Raw genomic sequence first — 22,816 nt, forward strand, 5'->3', positions numbered from 1 at the left:
TGGGATGACGCAGTGAGGGCAATATATGCAGAACTAGTCCTGGTATTATAAGTTGTTTGTTTTATTTTAGATCGGCAGACTTTAGAGAAGTGGACCCTCTTTCCACATTTAAGGCAGTCAGCATTCCGAGCTGGGCAAATATTTCGAGAATGATTTTCTCGTCCACAGAATTGGCATCTGGCGAAGTGAGTCGCCTGATTATTTCTGGAAACAGCAGCACATTCATTAGTTAGTTCTAAACTAGAGTTATTTTCAGATTCATCTGCATGAATAGATGCCTTTGCTACAATTGATGTGTCATAAGCTGCTGCATTATGTTGGGCCATTTCTAGACTTCGTGCAGTTGCTACGGCATGATCTAGGTTAATTTCAAAACTTTCAAGTAATCTCTGCCTAATAGTTGAGGAAGTGAGCCCTGTGATAAATGCGTCACGTATCGCTAGCTCCGCATGTTGAGAGGCAGTAACATCTTCAAATTTACAATCCTTAGAAAGATTCTTTAGTTTTAGGAGAAACTGATCAATAGATTCACCTTGATTTTGTTTCCTAGTGGCGAGAAGGTGACGAGCAAACACAGAATTTACCGGTTTTTACATAGGTTGCTTGAAGGATGCTAATAGCCCTCTCGAATGTTGAACAGTGAGATATAAGAGAATAGACCTTCGGTGAGATGAAATTAATCAGAATACTTAACTTATTCGGAGGATTTTGAGGATGAGCGACTGTGAGAGAGTCGATGCAGTTGATGAGGGTACGAAACCAATGATTCTATTCGTCAGCGGTTGTATCTGACGATCCTTCGAATTTACCAGGTCTCAGTATAGCATCCATTGCTGCTGTTAATTTATTAATTTTATGTTGAATAAATTGTAATGAAAAATAAAGACCTTTTAAGATATTAGAAAGGTTTTATTCAACATAAAATTCAGCAGGTACAACAACATGGTCGGTAACGAACGACTAAGCTGGGAAAAGGCGCCAATTTCGTTCTATTTGTAAACATCTGGTGCGCATGCGCACTAGCGCTCTAAACTCACAACAGTCTCTTTCTTTTTTTATCGAAATGAAATTTGTTTTTGTTTTCCTTTTATTTTATATTTTTATTTTATTTTTATTGTGAAAAAAAGGGGGTTATTGATTGCTCATGAGAGGGAGAGCGGTGTGCATTTACCTTGCTTACTAACAAAAAGAGACTGCCTTTTTAAAGCTTTTTTTTCACAGGTCAGGTGACAGTTAATCACATGACCTTTTCGTTATTTAAAGGGAGATTCTTCTCACTGGTCAAGTTTTTTTTCCAGATGAATTTGTGGCTGGTGCCGGAAAGCAATTCTTTGATTACCTAAGCTTTGCTGGCTAGCAATTTTTAACTGACTGTCACGTCGCGGAAGGGGGCAATTCTTCTGCAACTTAAGATAGGTGCACATTGCTTCCTTTCCTCGACTGAGCAGTCATTGGATTTTAAGGGAAAATTAATTTTTTTTTTCACATTATTAGTTTTTTTTTTTTTGTGGGGGAGGGTTTTCTATATAAATAAAGGTTCCACCCTCAAATTTAAAATTACTACTACTAAGGTTTTTCTGGCTGCTGAAAACGAAAACAACGTTTAAAATTTCAGGAAACAAATATTTTTTCAGACATGAAAAAATTATCGTGTGAAAATGAGGGGGATCACCTTTTTATATTAATTTAACATAAAATAAGCACCCTCTTTACGGCCACTTTTTTTTTGAGGGGGGCAATTTTTAAGGGAGTGTTTATTTGGTAATTGTGACCAACCAACCAGCAAAAATTAGCGCTTGGGCTTACAACAACGACCACTAGTTATAACAAAGACTTACATTGTTAAAAAAATATATATACATGAACAAAAAAAGTTGTAATGAAAAATGTGTTCCTGGCGGCGTCAGAAACTGACAAATTCAAATTTAGAAGTTAAATAAATTTATTGTACCACATCCCTTTAAAGATAAATATTAGTTTTCTGGTACTATTTCAAAGATAATTAATAAAATGAAGTCTTAAGATATTTATTGGATTAAAAAAAAAGAACATTGTTTTTACAAAAAAAAAACATTGCTCGTAAAAAAAGATAGTTTTTACAAAAAAGCTTAATTATTCCCCACCCCTCAAAGAAGAAGTTCGTAACAGATCCAGCTTTGCATAATTCCAAGTAGAAGTTTAATAACAGATCCAGCTTTGCATAATTCCAAGTAGAAGTTTAATAACAGATCCAGCTTTGCATAATTCCAAGTAGAAGTTTAATAACAGATCAAGCTTTGCATAATTCCAAGTAGAAGTTTAATAACAGATCCAGCTTTGCATAATTCCAAGTAGAAGTTTAATAACAGATCCAGCTTTGCATAATTCCAAGTAGAAGTTTAATAACAGATCCAGCTTTGCATAATTCCAAGTAGAAGTTTAACAACAGATCCAGCTTTGCATAATTCCAAGTAGAAGTTTAATAACAGATCCAGCTTTGCATAATTCCAAGTAGAAGTTTAATAACAGATCCAGCTTTGCATAATTCCAAGTAGAAGTTTAATAACAGATCCAGCTTTGCATAATTCCAAGTAGAAGTTTAATAACAGATCCAGCTTTGCATAATTCCAAGTAGAAGTTTAATAACAGATCCAGCTTTGCATAATTCCAAGTAGAAGTTTAATAACAGATCCAGCTTTGCATAATTCCAAGTAGAAGTTTAATAAAAGATCCAGCTTTGCATAATTCCAAGTAGAAGTTTAATAACAGATCCAGCTTTGCATAATTCCAAGTAGAAGTTTAATAACAGATCCAGCTTTGCATAATTCCAAGTAGAAGTTTAATAACAGATCCAGCTTTGCATAATTCCAAGTAGAAGTTTAATAACAGATCAAGCTTTGCATAATTCCAAGTAGAAGTTTAATAACAGATCCAGCTTTGCATAATTCCAAGTAGAAGTTTAATAACAGATCCAGCTTTGCATAATTCCAAGTAGAAGTTTAATAACAGATCCAGCTTTGCATAATTCCAAGTAGAAGTTTAATAACAGATCCAGCTTTGCATAATTCCAAATAGAAGTTTAATAACAGATCCAGCTTTGCATAATTCCAAGTAGAAGTTTAATAACAGATCCAGCTTTGCATAATTCCAAGTAGAAGTTTAATAACAGATCCAGCTTTGCATAATTCCAAGTAGAAGTTTAATAACAGATCCAGCTTTGCATAATTCCAAGTAGAAGTTTAATAACAGATCCAGCTTTGCATAATTCCAAGTAGAAGTTTAATAACAGATCCAGCTTTGCATAATTCCAAGTAGAGGTTTAATAACAGATCCAGCTTTGCATAATTCCAAGTAGAAGTTTAATAACAGATCCAGCTTTGCATAATTCCAAGTAGAAGTTTAATAACAGATCCAGCTTTGCATAATTCCAAGTAGAAGTTTAATAACAGATCCAGCTTTGCATAATTCCAAGTAGAAGTTTAATAACAGATCCAGCTTTGCATAATTCCAAATAGAAGTTTAATAACAGATCCAGCTTTGCATAATCAAAACGAAAGATAACGCGTCGCTCATAAGTTCTACAAAAGCCGCCCCCCCTCCAAAAAATGTCAGGAAGTCCATTTTATTTTATAACTAAGGCTGTGACAAGAAAACATTTTTATCATTGTTTTGACTCTCGAGTATATATCCGACACAGTTAATCAACCGAGAACCACATCACTCTATTGTTGGAATTTTTTAATACCAATAATAGAGTATCCCCCCCACTGTTTACATTTATTTTGCAACAATGGTTTGTTGCGACCTGTGACTAGGTAAAAATTGTAGAACCTTGTCGGTCTGGTAATAAGGGTAACGATTCGATTTCCTTCAACTCCAATCCCAAACTGAAATCACAGTATTTATTTTCGGAAAATTTACAAAGTAAAAATCAGAACAATTTGGCACAAGGCCGAAGATGGGGGAGGGTAAAGGACGGTCTTCTCTGACTAGTGCTAACTAATCTAACCTAACTAGTTCCTACTTTCACTCTACTTACACCATAATACCACATTCATACTATACATCCATCAGCGTATACATCCTTCATCAATCACCATAAGAACATCATACCATGATAACCTAATTAAAACCCATAAGAAAGGGGGGGTTTGGGAAGATAAAAATTTTATATACAAAATACAAATGAAATATTTACAATGTTAGTAACAAAAGACCCCCCCCGTTGTTAAACTATGGCAGATGAACTGATTCGCCAGTCGAAAGGGTGAGATGCGGGTCCAAACGCTTTATTTAAAACACCTCTTACGAAAACTTCGAAAGGGAACCCGCATCTCTGGCGAATCAAGCGATCTGTCACCTAATTGGGGAGGGGAGTGGGGTTAAAAAAAACGCAGGGACAAACTTAAAAGGGGCCTAATGATCGCTATCACACACTAGCTAGGTTATGAACAAAGAAGCCTAAATAATGGTCCTACTCTTGCCTATATCGTGACCTACTCTGGACTAAAAACGAGTCAGGGCTGACGTTCGTTCCTGTTACCCAAAATTCTTTTTCCTAAGGAACATCCAAGAACCAGTCAAGACTTGCTTCTCTCACCCGACACACACGCGCAACTGACACCCACCATTCAACAAAGTCTGACGGAGAGAGTCTAACTCTCTCGGCCTTGATACGATCCTTTAAATAATGATGGAAGAGTCATATAAGGTCGAGGGGAGCGAAGTCCTCAGATCCATAGACCACTTTCATACGTGTGTTCCAGATAACACCTCTCATCACAGCTAGCAAGGTCAAACACAAATCTTTTCTGAGCCTATCCGTTGTCGGAGCCCAATTGCTACAGACATTAATAGGAACCAAGGTTAATGAGGATGTGTTTAGTATGCGGACCATGAGACCTGTAACAAACTCAATCAGTGGCGCCACGATGTGACAATAAACGAAGGCGTGACATAAAGTCTCGTCCTCATCGCCGCACCGTTTACAAATAGGCGAGTCCACCAAGCCAGCTGAGTGGAGTCTCTTACCGACCCAGAGAGCATCCCGAATTACCAGCCAGGTCAGGGAAGCCTCGTCGTTAGTGAGGCATCCTGACCCAGGCGCCCAAGGCCAGATTGAGCAGAGCTGCTCCTTCGTCAAAGGGAGCCTCTCACTGATGACATCCGTTACGGATCCCTTCACTAAAACCCGATATAATGCCTTTCGGGACAACAGCAGAGTGTTAGAGGGGCTTTCCTTCACTCTTAAGAGGGACTTCAGTGCGCGCCGGCACTCGCGGTAGAAGGGACATTCACCTCGGGGCAACCTGTGTGCCTCCCCCTCGGAGTAGTGCACCCCTCTCAAAGCCAGGAAGGCTTTCTTGGTGTCCTCCATCCAGAGGCCACCGTTTTCCCTATCTTGTGTGCACATTCGATCTAGATAGTAGAGCCGTAGCGTGTATAGCCGAATCTCCACGTTTGGCATACCGAGACCGCCTTCAGAAGGATGTAGGTAGCAGACATCGCGACAGACCTTAGGGGCCCTTCCAAGTCATAAGAAGTTGAAAAGAGCCCTCTGCAAATATAGCAGTGTATCTGACGGGATTGGAAGCACTGATAGACGATAAATAGCGATTGGATAGATGTGGGTATTACACACCTCCACTCGCCCCTTTAATGAAAGGTTTTTACTGATCCACCGTGAAGCTGCAGACCGTACCGCTTTCAGAACCTCCGACCAATTTTTCTCCAGCTGGAGGTCAGGACCATACCAGACGCCGAGTATCTTGCAAGGCCCATCGCTCCAACTAAAGGGCCCCTGAAGGGGCATACCCCTCCAGGCACCAATGCGCAAACCTGAAGACTTGTCGCAGTTAATTTTGGCCCCTGTTACCGTTTCATACAATCTGATTTCTACACCGACGACACTAATCTCAGCACTGCTCGTTACAAGCACAGTTACGTCGTCGGCATAGGCGGAGTACTTCGCCTGGGCATCCACACCTGGCAAAGTGATTCCGCGTAGCCTGCGCAAAAATGGCTCGATCACAAGCACATATAGCATGGGTGATAACGGGCACCCTTGACGAATGGAACGTGACAAACTGAAGGGTCTCGACCTCTTCCCATTTACTTCCACCATCACCGTGGGGTTAGTATAGAGAAGATGAACCCAAGAGCGAAATTGCGGGCCAAAACCGGCCGCCGATAAAACAGCCCCCAAGTACCGATGGTCAACCCTATCGAAGGCTTTGGACTGATCTAAATTGATCAGCGCGGCCTCAGTGTCGACTTTTTCTATCCTCAGGCATATCGAGTGCAAGTTATCCTGGATTGTCCTGCCCTTCACGGCACACGTTTGCTCGGGGCTAATAAGACGAGCCAGGACAAGCTGCAGACGATTTGCGAGAATCTTGGCCAAAATCTTTAACTCAGCGTTAAGCATCGTTACGGGGCCTGAAATTACCTAACCCATCCCCACCATCTTTGCTTTTACGGACAAGTTTTATCACACCCATGGTAAAGTACTTGGGGATTGAGCCGTTCCTAAACCATGAGTTAAACAAAACCGTCAGTAAAGGGACAAAGATGTGCGACAACCTCAAATACACTTCGTAGGGAAGACCATCGATCTCTGGTGACTTATTAAGGCTGAACCGCTTTAAGGCTTCAATGACTTCATCCTCCGTTATGCCACCTTTGCACCTAGACGCTTCGGTCGTCGAAAGACGAGAAAAGTCAGCTAAATAGGTGTCGAACTGTTCTAATGACAGACCGGGTTCAATGGAAAAAAGCTCCTGGAAATGGGATCTAAACGCCTCCAGCACACCCTGGTTTCTGGTCACGGTACGCCCGTCCGGCAATGTGACACGAGTGATGTGCCTATCAGCCGCTTGCCTAAGCTCCTCTGCACGCAGTTCAGCGGCCATGTTTGTTGCTTCCTGGGGCATTCTTTTTAACCTAGCCCTAATCGCTAAGGCTTGGTGCTCCTTTTCAGCAAGGGAGGCAAGCCGAGCCCTAATTATATTAACGCTAGCACTATCCCCCTCTTCCACCGCCCGATCTAGTCTAGACTCTAGTGTCACTTTAGCTGCCCTAGAATCTAGATTGAGTCTTTTGCTAAAGTCAGCAGCAAAGGACCTAATGGCTTCCTTAACTTTTACCCACCACTTATTCCCAATAATTGCCCCCGTCAATTCCCGCTGTAGGGTTAGTAATAGCCCGTCACAGAAGCCCTTCACATCGAACAACGACGTGTTGAGCTTCCAGTAACCGGCTAATCTAGGCTTAGGTCTATCTAAGTTTACCCGTACACGAACAAGTCTGTGATCCGAGTAAACTATATTGTGGAAACTTGGACAATCCAATACTCCTACGTTGACTCGCCTAACTAAGAACCGGTCGATATAGCTTGAGAGCTGTATCGAATCGGAGCCGCCTCTACCTGTCCAAGTCCACACTAAGTCACGGGGCTTTTCATTTCAGAACTTGTCGATAAGATCAAACTTATCCACAAATTCACGAAATAAAACAGCATCCCAATCTCTGTTAGTTCCCCTAGATGTTAACCCAAATCGATCTAACTCGGGATCCAGGACGGCGTTCCAGTCTCCCGCTAAGATAACCGTTCTGGAAACATCTAAGAACTGCTCCATCCGCCGAAAAAAACCAGCCAGCTCAGAATGGCTATTGGGCGCATAAACCCCAATAAGACGTAATGCCCTACCCTTTATGGTAACATCCAAAACACATAGTCTTCCCTCCGGATCCAAGTAACACGGGTCACACGACGCATCTAGAGACCTTTTAACTAGCCAGGAAACCCCTCTCGAGCGAGAATTATAGTGCGCTGAGTAAGCCTCAAAGGTCTTAGACAGTGCACTCAAATGGTCACCAGGAATAAGGTGGGTTTCCTGCACACAAACGATATCCACTCCGAGATGCTGCAGGTCCAAACTCAAGCGTCATTTTCACGAGTCGGCCCTTAGCCCTCGGACATTTAAACTAGCAAGCTTGAGATCCATGGTGGTGCCTTAGGGTTGGGAACCAGGAACGAACATCGCGGCCGTGAGCATGCTGACGGCTCTCGTGAGGGAATAACTACCCATCGTAGTATCGATGAGGCCGTCACGAGAGATACCACCGACATGCAAAGGATAGGTTAGTTTTGCTATCCTATATAGGGAGGGGTGCATTTTTACCGGGACCCTCCCAACACAACATTTTTTAAGGTTTTTTATGTCACAATCTTTAAACACAACAAGGGGAGTGGGGAGGTTGAAGGCTTTATTTGCCTCTTCGAACATTAGCCAAAGATCCTTGGCCTCTTCTTTTTTCCGAACAACGGTTAAGATTCTTTTGGCATTTGGAAAATTAGCAGGGGTATCTATTAGTTTCCCCCCACCTCCTTGAACTCAATTAGTTTTGTGAGGTCAGTTCCTTTAAAGTTCTTGTGGTTGTTAATAGCGGCTTGGTTTATTATGCAAATGTCTTTTCCAAGGAGGTAGAGAGTCTTTTTCTTGTGTTCAGGCGCGGGGGTAATGTCCATAGCAGAATGTGTGTTTTTAGAAGGAGATGCAAGGGGAGTGTTGTGAGTGGTCGCAGAGGTGGATGGAATGGGAGAGGAGGGTTTGTGTATTTTTGAAGGGCTTAAGGGTATTAGTTTAGGCTGTTTATAAGGGACCGGAGTTGTAACTGGAGGAGGCATTTTGAGTGGGGAAGGAGTTTTTGGTTTTGTAGGAGACTGGGTGATAGGGTTGGTTAAAGATTTGGGGCTTGGTTTCGGAGAAGTGGCTTTACATGGGGATTTGGGTGATGGGCGTTGAGCGTCTAATTTCTTTTTTAGTTTGACAATTTCCAGATATTTCTCTTTTCCGGGGTCGTTTTGCAGCATTGCCTGTTCTTTCATTTGGTCAAGGCTCAGGCGTCCAGGGGTTTTTCTCCCAGGGGTTATTTGTCAGGGTTCTCCCCTGAGGATTTCGTCTGATTCTGTTTCGTTGGTAGGCGGCTTGGGACGGCTTTTTGATGAGGATCCCAAGTGTTGTCCAATGGATTTTTTGGTGTTTGGAGGAGGTTTTTTTTAAGGCGCATTCTGACGTGAGGTGGCCAATTTCGCTGCAATTCCAGCATGTCGGTCTTCGGCCAGCCACTATTATAGGAAGTTTCTCCTCTCCCGCCTCGAGGAAGAAAGGGATCGCATCGAAGTTTGCCTTATCGAGGAGGATGTCATATGACCATATGCCGTGGAACTCGTCCACCTGCACCGAAACCATTTCACCATATTTTAGAAGGAAGGCGCCGATGTGTTCTCCTTCAATGTGGTGAGGTACATTAAAAACGGACACCGTAGTCCGACGTTTTCCCATATATTCTGATCTTAGAATATAGTTTTGAGTGATTATCTCTTTTTGTGAGATAGTTAGGCAGTCTTCTGGGGAGTTAAAAAGTACACTCCATGTGTTGTAGCCCTTGCACTTGACGATGCGCAAGGGTCTAAAACCAGCTGTAGCCAAAAGGTTGGTGACGATATCTGCATTTGCTCTTATAACTTTTTTTAACTTTCTGTCGACTATAAATATAGTCAGACACTTTTTTTTGGATTTCCTCCAATCTTGGCACGTTGACGATTAGTCCTTTGTTGGTGACAAGTTCCAGGCATTGTTTTGCCTTTTCAATGAATTCATTGACGTTGATATCCACTTTCGGTGGTTTGGTCCAGGTGTTTGGCGTAGAAGTAGTGCCGTTTTCCGCTTCCAAAATGTCGACGACAATGGGCGTTTGGATCGCCGAAGCGGCCATAGCCGAACCGTTAAAAAAACTGGTTAAAAGAAAGTACAAAAAATAACTGTTAAAAATAACAGTAAGGCAAAGGAAAGAAAAAAAGCGTCGTGTAGAGAAAAAAAATCCGATGGTAATAAAAATAAAAGAAATCGCTGATAGAATAACACACGAGACAAGAGTCAAAAGCAAACTGAAATCACAAGCAAAATTCAGTTCACTCCATCCCTCTTATAATCCAGTTAGCCAATCAAATAAGTTAAACGTAACAACTACCAATATAAAAAGAGTCATCACCCACATAAAAGGTTTCTGCTGCCACTCTTCCTGAGAGTCGCAAGTAAGTGCTTCAAGTTTTATCAACAGAAGAAAAAGGAAATGCTAGCTCCTTGATGACTTCACGAGCCCAGCGCGGATTTTGGTCTCTTTTTTGGTTCCAGCAGATTAGGAGATACTATTTTGAATCTTATTATTGTATTCGTTCATGGATACAACATGTTCATTATAAGAACCAGTGTTATTTTGAACTTATCGAACCAAATAAAATCATTAAAATACATAACTTATCCAGGTAGGTAGAATAGTAACTTATAGAACAAAATAAAAGTATTAAAATGCATAACTTATCCAGATAGGTAGAAGAGTAATTTATCGAACCAAATAAAAGCATTAAAATACATAACTTATCCAGGTAGGTAGAAGAGTAACTTATCGAACCGAATAAAAGCATTAAAATACATAACTTATCCAGGTAGGTACAAGAGTAACTTATCGAACCGAATAAAAGCATTAAAATACATAACTTATCCAGGTAGGTAGAAGAGTAACTTATCGAACCGAATAAAAGCATTAAAATACATAACATCGAAGTAGGTAGAAGAGTAACTGATCGAACTGAATAAGAACATTAAAATACATAACTTATCCAGGTAGGTAAAATTGTAACTTATCGAACTGAATAAAAACATTAAAATACATAACTTATCCAGTTAGGTAGAAGAGTAACTTATCTTGCTTTGTCAGTTTTTTTTATTTACTGGTTTCTCTTAACAAAACTCCCCAAAACGGTGAATTGTTATTATAATTATTTTGAATGCACCTAATTTTTTTTTTATTACAAAATATTTTTCTACTTTATTTTTTGTTGAGTGAAATTTGTTTTACATTTAATCTCTTTAATTCATTTTTTTCTCGTATAGATTTATTTTAGACACAATCAAGAAATAATCAGAAATCTATATAAAAAAATAAATAAATAAAAATACGAAAATACGGCTTTAAACACTATTAGTTTCCGCCATTAAATTGCACATGCAACGAATTAGGGAATTAATAAAGATGAAACTTTTAATCCGTTCTCTCTCATGTAAATATTAAAATGTTAAATAAAATGATATTAATTTTATCCGTAATATTCACCAAATAGATCGGCTCTATTTCGAAATGATTTGTTTTTATTTTTATTTTTCCTCTTCAATTTTGTTTTCTGCGAACTTGCTCTTCCGTTCGTCATCTTGAATGTTAAGTTGAGCTTGTAAAGTCAATCACATTTGAAAACTCTTTTCCTTTATAAAAGCAGATAAAGTTAATCGAAAGCAGATTATAAAACAAAAAAACGTAAGTATTACTACATGGCGCATGTGTATTTTTTATTTTCATCTGTTTCCATTTTTTCATCGGATTATTATCGAATGGTCACTAATCTATCAGATTTTGTTTTCAATACTGACTTAAACATAAAAAAAAGGGACAATACGTAATTCTTTATGTACTCAGTGGTGGCGAATTCTGTATTCGTTTTCTCGTACAGAATTGATCACATTTTTATTGATTTTTGTTCTTTAATGTCCTTGTGGCTTTATGGAAACATGAAATCAGAAAAAAAAAGCGAATAATCCTAATGAAAATGTTGATTTTTCGCTGTCGATTGTTTTTGTTTTCAATATTGACTTAAACAAAAAAAAATAACTTCTTCATCGTTTACCAAAACAAAACAAAGCAAAAAAAAAAAATAATAATTTTATAAATTTTATATGTTTTTAAGTTTCAGATTTTGTTTTCACTACTGACTTAAACATAAAAAAAGGTCAATTTCTAAAATCTTTCAAAATTACAAATATTCTTTACAATGACGACTTTTATACGTTTTCAAGGATGCTGAAAATGAATAAATATTTCAAGAGGCGCAGAGAACTAGTTTCGATGACATGAGGAAAGTATTTTTTCTAAAAGTGGAGATCACTTTTTTATATAAATTTAATGTAAAATGAGCACCCACTTTTTGGCCACATTGTGATATTTGGGGGAGGGGCTTAAAGCCGTTTTGGTAAGTTGTTAATTACTTTCCACCTTAATAGTCAGCTTTAACATGACGAATTCTATATGTTTTCGGTATGCTGAAAACGAATATCACATTGAAAATTGCCGCATACAAGTAGTTTTATGGATATTAAGCTAAGTAATTCTTTATGTTATCAGTTGTAGCCACCATTCATAACATAAGGAATTACATTGCGTAATATTCGGAAAACTCGTTATTGTCTTGTTAACTCAACTTTTCTTCCCAAGAAAAGTTTCTCTTCTTTTGTAAAATGTTTTAATATGGGGAACACGCGATGCAGGATGAATACCATCTGATAATTTAAAATTAACATCGGTAGATGAGACTTGATGACTTCCATGCTCGAGTTTATAAACAAGAAAAAATTGATTTCTTTTGTCTTTCTCATAATCTTTTCTTTCATAACTCATTCCTAACGCTTCACATACTCTGACAAAATGGTTAACCGAAAGCATCTTCCAAAGTGTTACGTATAAAACAAATCCCGAGAAAGGAATATTTATTAAAAACAGAATATAGATCTCACTCAACATCAAATTCCTTCTCGCTGGTTCCTCTTCTCCACTTCCAAACTCCGAACAAACTCTAGGCCGTTTTGAATGGATCCTATTACTGTCTTTGACATCTGCAACGTTGATGTTAACTCCTCCATATTGTGAACAATAATCAAATTAAATAAAAAATAATAATGATGAAAAAAATAAAAAAATAATAGTGAACAATAATAATCAAACTAAATAAATAAAAAATAATAATGATGAAATAAATAAAAAAATTAATAATGAACAATAATCATCAAATTAAATAATAAATAATAATGATGATGAAATAAATAAAAAAATAATAGTGAACAATAATTAAATTAAATCATAAATAATAATGATGATGAAAAAAATAAAAAACTAATAGTGAAAAATAATAATCAAATTAAATAAATAATAATAATGATGATGAAAAAAATAATAGTGAAAAATAATAATCAAATTAAATAAATAATAATAATGATGATGAAATAAAAAAATAATAGTGAACAATAATAATAAAATTAAATAATAAAATAATAATGATGAAATAAATAAAAAAAACATAGTGAAAAAAAATAATCAAATTAAATAAAAAATAATAATGATGAAATAAATAAAAAATAATAGTGAACAATAATAATCAAATTAAATAAAAAATAATAATGATGAAATACATAAAAAAATATTAGTGAACAATAAAAAATAAGATTAAATAAAAAATAATAATGATGAAATAAATAAAAAAATAATAGTGAAAAGTAAAAATCAAATTAAATAATAATTAATAATGATGAAATAAATTAAAAAATAATAGTGAACAATAATAATAACATTAAATAATAAATTTATAATGATGTAATAAATAAAAAAATAATAGTAAACAACAACATCAAATTAAATAATAAATATTAATGATGAAATAAATAAAATAATACTGAACAATAATAATCAAATTAAATAATAAATAATAATGATGAAATAAATAAAAAAATAATAGTGAACAATAATCAAATTAAATAAAAAATAATAATGATGATGAAAAAAATAAAAAATAATAGTGAAAAATAATAATCAAATAAAACAAAAAATAATAATGATGATGAAATAAAAAAATAATAGTGAACAATAATAATAAAATTAAATAATAAAATAATAATGATGAAATAAATAAAAAAAACATAGTGAAAAAAAATAATCAAATTAAATAAAAAATAATAATGATGAAATAAATAAAAAAATAATAGTGAACAATAAAAATAAGATTAAATAAAAAATAATAATGATGAAATAAATAAAAAAATAATAGTGAAAAGTAAAAATCAAATTAAATAATAATTAATAATGATGAAATGAATTAAAAAATAATAGTGAACAATAATAATCAAATTAAATAATAAAATAATAATGATGAAATAAATAAAAAAATAATAGTGAACAATAAACATCAAATTAAATAATAAATAATAATGATGAAATACATAAAAAAAAATAGTGAAAAATAATCAAATTAAATAATAAATAATAATGATGAAATAAATAAAATAATAGTGAACAATAATAATCAAATTAAATAATAAATAATAATGATGAAATAAATAAAAAAATAATAGTGAACAATAATCAAATTAAAAAAAAAATAATAATGATGATGAAAAAAATAAAAAATAATAGTGAAAAATAATAATCAAATAAAATAAAAAAATAATGATGATGAAAAAAAAATAATAGTGAAAAATAATAATCAATCTAAATAAATAATAATGATGATGAAAAAAATAAAAAAATAATAGTAAACAGAAATAATCAAATTAAATAAAAAATAATAATGATGAAATGAATAAAAAAATAATAGTGAACAATAGTAATCAAATTAAATAAAAAATAATAATGATGATGAAAAAAAATAATAGTGAACAATAAAAATCAAATTAAATAATAATAATAATGATGAAATAAATAAAAAAATAATAGTGAACAATAATAATCTAATTAGATAAAAAATAATAATGATGAAATAAATAAAAAAATAATAGTGAACAATAATAATCAAATTAAATAATAAAACAATAATGATGAACTAAATAAAAAAATGATAGTGAAAAGTAATAATCAAATTAAATAAATAATAATAATGATGATGAAAAAAATAAAAAAATAATAGTGAAAAATAATAATCAAATTAAAAAAAATACAATAATGATGAAATAAATAAAACAGATAATAGTGCAAAGTAAAAATCAAATTAAATAAAAAATAATAATGATGAAATAAATAAAAAATAATAGTGAACAATAATTAAATTAAATAATAAATAATAAGTGGATGAAAAAAATAAAAAACTAATAGTGAAAAATAATAATCAAATTAAATAAAAAATAATAATGATGATGAAAAAAATAAAAAACTAATAGTGGAAAACAATAATCAAAGTAAATAAAAAATAATAATGATGATGAAAAAAATAAAAAAATAATAGTGAAAAATAATCAAATAAAATAAAAAATAATAATGATGATGAAACAAATAAAAAAAATAATAGTGAAAAATAATAATCAATCTAAATAAATAATAATAATGATGATGAAAAAAATAAAAAAATAATAGTGAACAATCATAATCAAATTAAATAAAAATAATAATGATGAAATAAATAAAAAAATTATAGTGAAAGTAATAAATTAAATAATAAAATAATAATGATGAAATAAAAAAAAAATAATAGTGAACAATAATAATCAAATAAAATAAAAAATAATAATGATGAAATAAATTAAAAAATAATAGTGAACAATAATAATCAAATTACATAATAAAATAATAATGATGAAATAAATAAAAAAATCATAGTGAACAATAATCAAATAAAATAAAAAATAATAATGATGAAATAAATAAAAAAATAATTGTGAAAAGTAAAAATCAAATTAAATAATAAATAATAATGATGAAATAAATAAAAAAAATAATAGTGAACAACAATAATAATAAAATTAAATAATAAATAATGGGGATGAAAAAAATAAAAAAAATAGTGAACAATAATAATCAAATTAAATTAAAAAAAATAATGATGAAATAAATAAAAAAATAATAGTGAAAAGTAAAAATCAAATTAAATAATAAATAATAATGATGAAATAAATAAAAAAAATAATAGTGAACAACAATAATAATAAAATTAAATAATAAATAATAATGATGAAAAAAATAAAAAAAATAGTGAACAATAATAATCAAATTAAATTAAAAAAAATAATGATGAAATAAATAAAAAAATAATAGTGAAAAATAGTCCATTTAAATAATAAATAATAATTATGAAATAAATAAAAAAATAATAGTGAAAAGTTATAATCAAATAAAATAATAAATAATAATGATGAAATAAATAAAAAATAATAGTGAACAATAAAAATCAAATTAAATAATAAATAATAATGATGAAATAAATAAAAAAATAATAGTGAACAATAATTAAATTAGATAATAAATAATAATGATGAAATAAATAAAAAATAATAGTGAACAATAATCAAATTAAATAAATAATAATAATAATGATGATGAAAAAAATAAAAAAATAATAGTGAACAATAATCAAATTAAATAAAAAATAATAATGATGATGAAAAAAAATAAAAAAATAATAGTGAACAATAAAAATCAAATAAAATAATTAATAATAATGATGAAATAAATAAAAAATAATAGTGAACAATAATCAAATTAAATAAATAATAATAATGATAATGAAAAAAATAAAAAAATAATAGTCAACAATAATCAAATTAAATAAAAAATAATGATGATGAAAAAAAATAAAAAAATAATAGTGAACAATAATCAAATTAAATAAATAATAATAATTATAATGAAATAAATAAAAAAATAATAGTGAACAATAATCAAATTAAATAACTAATAATAATGATGATGAAAAAAATAAAAAAATAATAGTGAACAATAATAATCAAATTAAATAAAAAATAGTAATGATGAAATAAATACAAAAAAATAATAGTGAACAATAATCAAATTAAATAAATAATAATAATGATGATGAAAAAAATAAAAAAATAATAGTGAACAATAATCAAATTAAATAAAAAATAATAATGATGATGAAAAAAATAAAAAAATAATAGTGAACAATAATAATCAAATTAAATAAAAAATAATAATGATGAAATAAATAAAAAAATAATAGTGAAAAGTAAAAATCAAATTAAATAATAAATAATAATGATGAAATAAATAAAAAAATAATAGTGAACAATAATCATCAAATTAAATAATAAATAATCATGATGATCAAATAAATAAAACAATAATAGTGAACAATAATTAAATTAAATAATAAATAATGATGATGATGAAAAAAATAAAAAAACTAATAGTGAAAAATAATGATCAAATTAAAGAAAAAATAATAATCATGATGAAAAAAATAAAAAAAATAATAGTGAAAAATAATAATCAAATTAAATAAATAATAATAATGATGATGAAATAAATAAAAAAATAATAGTGAACAATAATAATAAAATTAAATAATAAAATAATAATGATGAAATAAATAAAAAAATCATAGTGAACAATAATAATCAAATCAAATAAAAAATAATGATGAAATAAATAAAAAAATAATAGTGAACAATAATAATCAAATTAAATAATAAAATAATAATGATGAAATAAATTAAAAAATAATAGTGAACAATAATAATCAAATAAAATAAAAAATAATAATGATGAAATAAATTAAAACATCATAGTGAACAAAAATCAAATAAAATAAAAAATAATGATGAAATAAAAAAAAAAATAATAGTGAAAAGTAAAAATCAAGTTATTAATAAATAATAATGATGAAATAAATAAAAAAAATAATAGTGAACAATAATCAAATTAAATAAAAAATAATAATGATGAAATAAATAAAAAAATAATAGTGAAAAGTAAAAATCAAATTAAATAATAAATAATAATGATGAAATAAATAAAAAAATCATAGTGAACAATAATCATCAAATTAAATAATAAATAATAATGATGATGAAATAAATAAAACAATAATAGTGAACAATAATTAAATTAAATAATAAATAATGATGATGATGAAAAAAATAAAAAACTAATAGTGAAAAATAATGATCAAATTAATTAAAAAATAATAATGATGATGAAAAAAATAAAAAAAATAATAGTGAAAAATAATAATCAAATTAAATAAATAATAATAATGATGATGAAAAAAATAAAAAAATAATAGTGAACAATAATAATAAAATTAAATAATAAAATAATAATGATGAAATAAATAAAAAAATCATAGTGAACAATAATCAAATAAAATAAAAAATAATAATGATAAAATAAATAAAAAAATAATAGTGAAAAGTAAACATCAAATTAAATAATAAATAATAATGATGAAATAAATAAAAAAATAATAGTGAACAATAATCAAATTAAATAAATAATAATAATGATGATGAAAAAATAAAAAAAATATAATAGTTAACAATAATAATAAAATTACATAATAAAACAATAATGATAAACTAAATAAAAAAATAATAGTGAAAAGTAATAATCAAATTAAATAAAAAAAATAATGATGAAATAAATTAAAAAATAATAGTGAACAATAATAATCAAATGAAATAATAAATAATAATGATGAAATAAATAAAAAAATAATAGTGAACAATAATCAAATTAAATAAAAAATAATAATGATGATGAAAAAAATAAAAAAATAATAGTGAACAAGAATAATCAAATTAAATAAAAAATAATAATGATGAAATAAATAAAAAAATAATAGTGAACAGTAATAATCAAATAACATAAAAAAAAATAATGATGAAATAAATTAAAAAATAATAGTGAACAAAAATAATCAAATTAAATAAAAAATAATAATGATGAAATAAATTAAAAAATAATAGTGAACAATAATAATCAAATTAAAAAATAAAATAATAATGATGAAATAAATAAAAAATACTAGTGAACAATAATAATCAAATTAAATAAAAAATAATAATGATGAAATAAATAAAAAAATAATAGTGAACAATAATAATCAAATTAAATAATAAAATAATAATGATGAAATAAATAAAAACATCATAGTGAACAATAATCAAATAAAATAAAACCTAATAATGATGAAATAAATAAAAAAATAATAGTTAAAAGTAACAATCAAATTAAATAATAAATAATAATGATGAAATAAATAAAAAAAATAATAGTGAACAATAATCAAATTAAATAAAAAATAATAATGATGATGAAAAAATAAATAAATAATAGTGAACAATAATCAAATTAAATAAATAATAATAATGATGATGAAATAAATAAAAAATAATAGTGAAAAATAATAATCAAATAAAATAAAAAATAATAATGATGAAACAAATAAAAAGATAATAGTGAATAATAATAATCAAATTAAATAATAAAATAATAATGATGAAATAAATAAAAAAATAATAGTGAACAATAATGATGAACTAAATAAAAAAATGATAGTGAAAAGTAATAATCAAATTGAATCAAAAATAATAATGATGAAATAAATAAAAAATAATAGTGAACAATAATAATCAAATGAAATAATAAATAATAATGATGAAATAAATAAAAAAATAATAGTGAACAATAATCAAATTAAATAAAAAATAATAATGATGATGAAAAAAATAAAAAAATAATAGTGAAAAATAATAATCAAATAAAATAAAAAATAATAATGATGATGAAAAATATAAAAAAAATAATAGTGAAAAATAATAATCAATCTAAATAAATAATAATAATGATGATGAAAAAAATAAAAAAATAATAGTGAACAATAATAATCAAATTAAATAAAAATAATAATGATGATGAAATAAATAAAAAAAAATAGTGAAAAGTAATAATCAAATTAAATAAAAAATAATAATGATGAAATAAATAAAAAAATAATAGTGAACAATCATAATCAAATTAAATAAAAAATAATAATGTTTCAATAAATAAAAAAATAATAGTGAACAATAATAATCAAATAAAATAAAAAATAATAATGATGATGAAATAAATAAAAAAAATAGTGAAAAGTAATAATCAAATTAAATAAAAAATAATAATGATGAAATAAATAAAAAAATAATAGTGAACAATCATAATCAAATTAAATAAAAAATAATAATGTTTCAATAAATAAAAAAATAATAGTGAACAATAATAATCAAATAAAATAAAAAATAATAATGATGATGAAATAAATAAAAAAAAATAGTGAAAAGTAATAATCAAATTAAATAAAAAATAATAATGATGAAATAAATAAAAAAATAATAGTGAACAATCATAATCAAATTAAATAAAAAATAATAATGTTTCAATAAATAAAAAAATAATAGTGAACAATAATAATCAAATAAAATAAAAAATAATAATGATTAAATAAATAAAAAATAATAGTGAACAATAATAATCAAGTTAAATAAAAAATAATAATGATGAAATAAATAAAAAAATAATAGTGAACAATAATAATCAAATTAAATAATAAATAATAATGATGAAATAAATAAAAAAATAATAGTGAACAATAATCAAATTAAATAAAAAATAATAATGATGAAATAAATAAAAAAATAATAGTGAAAAGTAAAAATCAAATTAAATAATAAATAATAATGATGAAATAAATAAAAAAATAATAGTGAACAATAATCATCAAATTAAATAATAAATAATAATGATGATGAAATAAATAAAACAATAATAGTGAACAATAAGTAAATTAAATAATAAATAATGATGATGAAAAAAATAAAAAACTAATAGTGAAAAATAATGATCAAATTAAATAAAAAATAATAATGATGATGAAAAAAATAAAAAAAATAATAGTGAAAAATAATAATTAAATAAATAAAAATAATGATGATGAAATAAGTACAAAAATAATAGTGAACAATAATAATAAAATCAAATAATAAAATAATAATGATGAAATAAATAAAAAAATCATAGTGAACAATAATCAAACAAAATAAAAAATAATAATAATGAAATAAATAAGAAAATAATAGTGAAAAGTAAAAATCAAATTAAATAATAAATAATAATGATGAAATAAATAAAAAAATAATAGTGAACAATAATCAAATTAAATAAATAATAATAATGATGATGAAAAAATAAAAAAATAATAGTTAACAATAATAATAAAATTACATAATAAAACAATGATGATAAACTAAATAAATAAATAATAGTGAAAAGTAATAATCAAATTAAATTAAAAAAAATAATGATGAAATAAATTAAAAAATAATAGTGAACAATAATAATCAAATTAAATAATAAATAATAATGATGAAATAAATTAAAAAATAATAGTGAACAATAATCAAATTAAATAAAAAATAATAATGATGATGAAAAAAATAAAAAAATAATAGTGAAAAATAATAATCAAATAAAATAAAAAATAATAATGATGATGAAAAAAATAAAAAAATAATAGTGAAAAATAATAATCAAATTAAATAAATAATAATAATGATGATGATATAAATTAAAAAATCATAGTGAACAATAATAATTAAATTAATTAAAAAATAATAATGATGAAATAAATAAAAAAATAATAGTGAATAATAATAATCAAATTAAATAAAAAATAATAATGATGACATAAATTTAAAAATAATAGTGAACAGTAATAATCAAATTAAATAAAAAATAATAATGATGAAATAAATTAAAAATAATAGTGAACAATAATAATCAAATGAAATAAAAAAATAATAATGATTAAATAAATAAAAAAATAATAGTGAACAATAATAATCAAATTAAATAAAAATAATAATGCTGAAATAAATTAAAAAATAATAGTGAACAATGATAATCAAATTAAATAAAAATAATAATGCTGAAATAAATAAAAAAATAATAGTGAACAGTAATAATCAAATTAAATAAAAAATAATAATGGGGATGAAAAAAATAAAAAACTAATAGTGAACAATAATAATCAAATAAAAAAAAAATAATAATGATGAAATAAATAAAAAAAATAATAGTGAACAATAATCATCAAATTAAATAATAAATAATAATGATGACATAAATTAAAAAATAATAGTGAACAATAATAATCAAATTAAATAATAAATAATAATGATGAAATAAATAAAAAAAGTAATAGTCAAAAGTTATAATCAAATTAAATAAAAAAATAATAATGGTGAAATAAATAAAAAATAATAGTGAACAATAATAATCAAATTAAATAATAAATAATAATGATGAAATAAATAAAAAAATAATAGTGGAAAGTTATAATCAAATTAAATAATAAATAATAATGATGAAATAAATAAAAAAATAATAGTGAAAAGTTATAATCAAATTAAAAAATAAAATAATAATGATGAAATAAATAAAAAATAATGAAGTAAAAAAAATAATAGTGAACAATGATAATCAAATTAAATAAAAAATAATGATTGTGATAAAATAAATAAAAATAAAAGTGAATAAAAATAATAATGATGAAATAAAAAATAGTATTGAACAATAATAATCGAATTAAATAATAAAATAATAATGATTAAATAAAAAAAATACAGTGAACAATAATAATCAAATTCAATAATAAAATAATAATGATGAAATAAATAAAAAAATATTAGTGAAAAGTTATAATCAAATTAAATAAAAAATAATAATGATGAAATAAAAAAAATCAGTGAACAATAATAATCAAATTGAATAATAAAACAATAATGATGAACTAAATAAAAAATAATAATGAAAAGTAATAATAAAATTAAATAAAAAATAATGATGAAATAAATAAAAAAAATAATAGTGAACAATAATAATCAAATTAAATAAAAAATAATGATTATGATAAAAAAATAAAAAATAATATTAACAGAAATAAATAAAAATGAAAAATTATAATATAAATAGAAAAAATTAAAATAAAAAATAATATAAAAATAAAAAATAATAAAAAGTAGTAATAAAAATAGAAAATTGTTCCCTCTTTCTAGTTTGAAATACAAGTCCTCTACTCTCTACTTTATATTTCCATACTTTTAGGGAATGGCTGGACCCATAGCCTCAACTAGAATCCTCTGTCTCATGTGACAAACCTCCATGGGCTTGTCTTCATACTCCTGGCTTG

The sequence above is a fragment of the Euprymna scolopes genome, chromosome 46 (assembly GCF_053919585.1).
Source record: "Euprymna scolopes isolate OS-2025 chromosome 46, ASM5391958v1, whole genome shotgun sequence".
NCBI lineage: Eukaryota > Metazoa > Mollusca > Cephalopoda > Sepiida > Sepiolidae > Euprymna > Euprymna scolopes.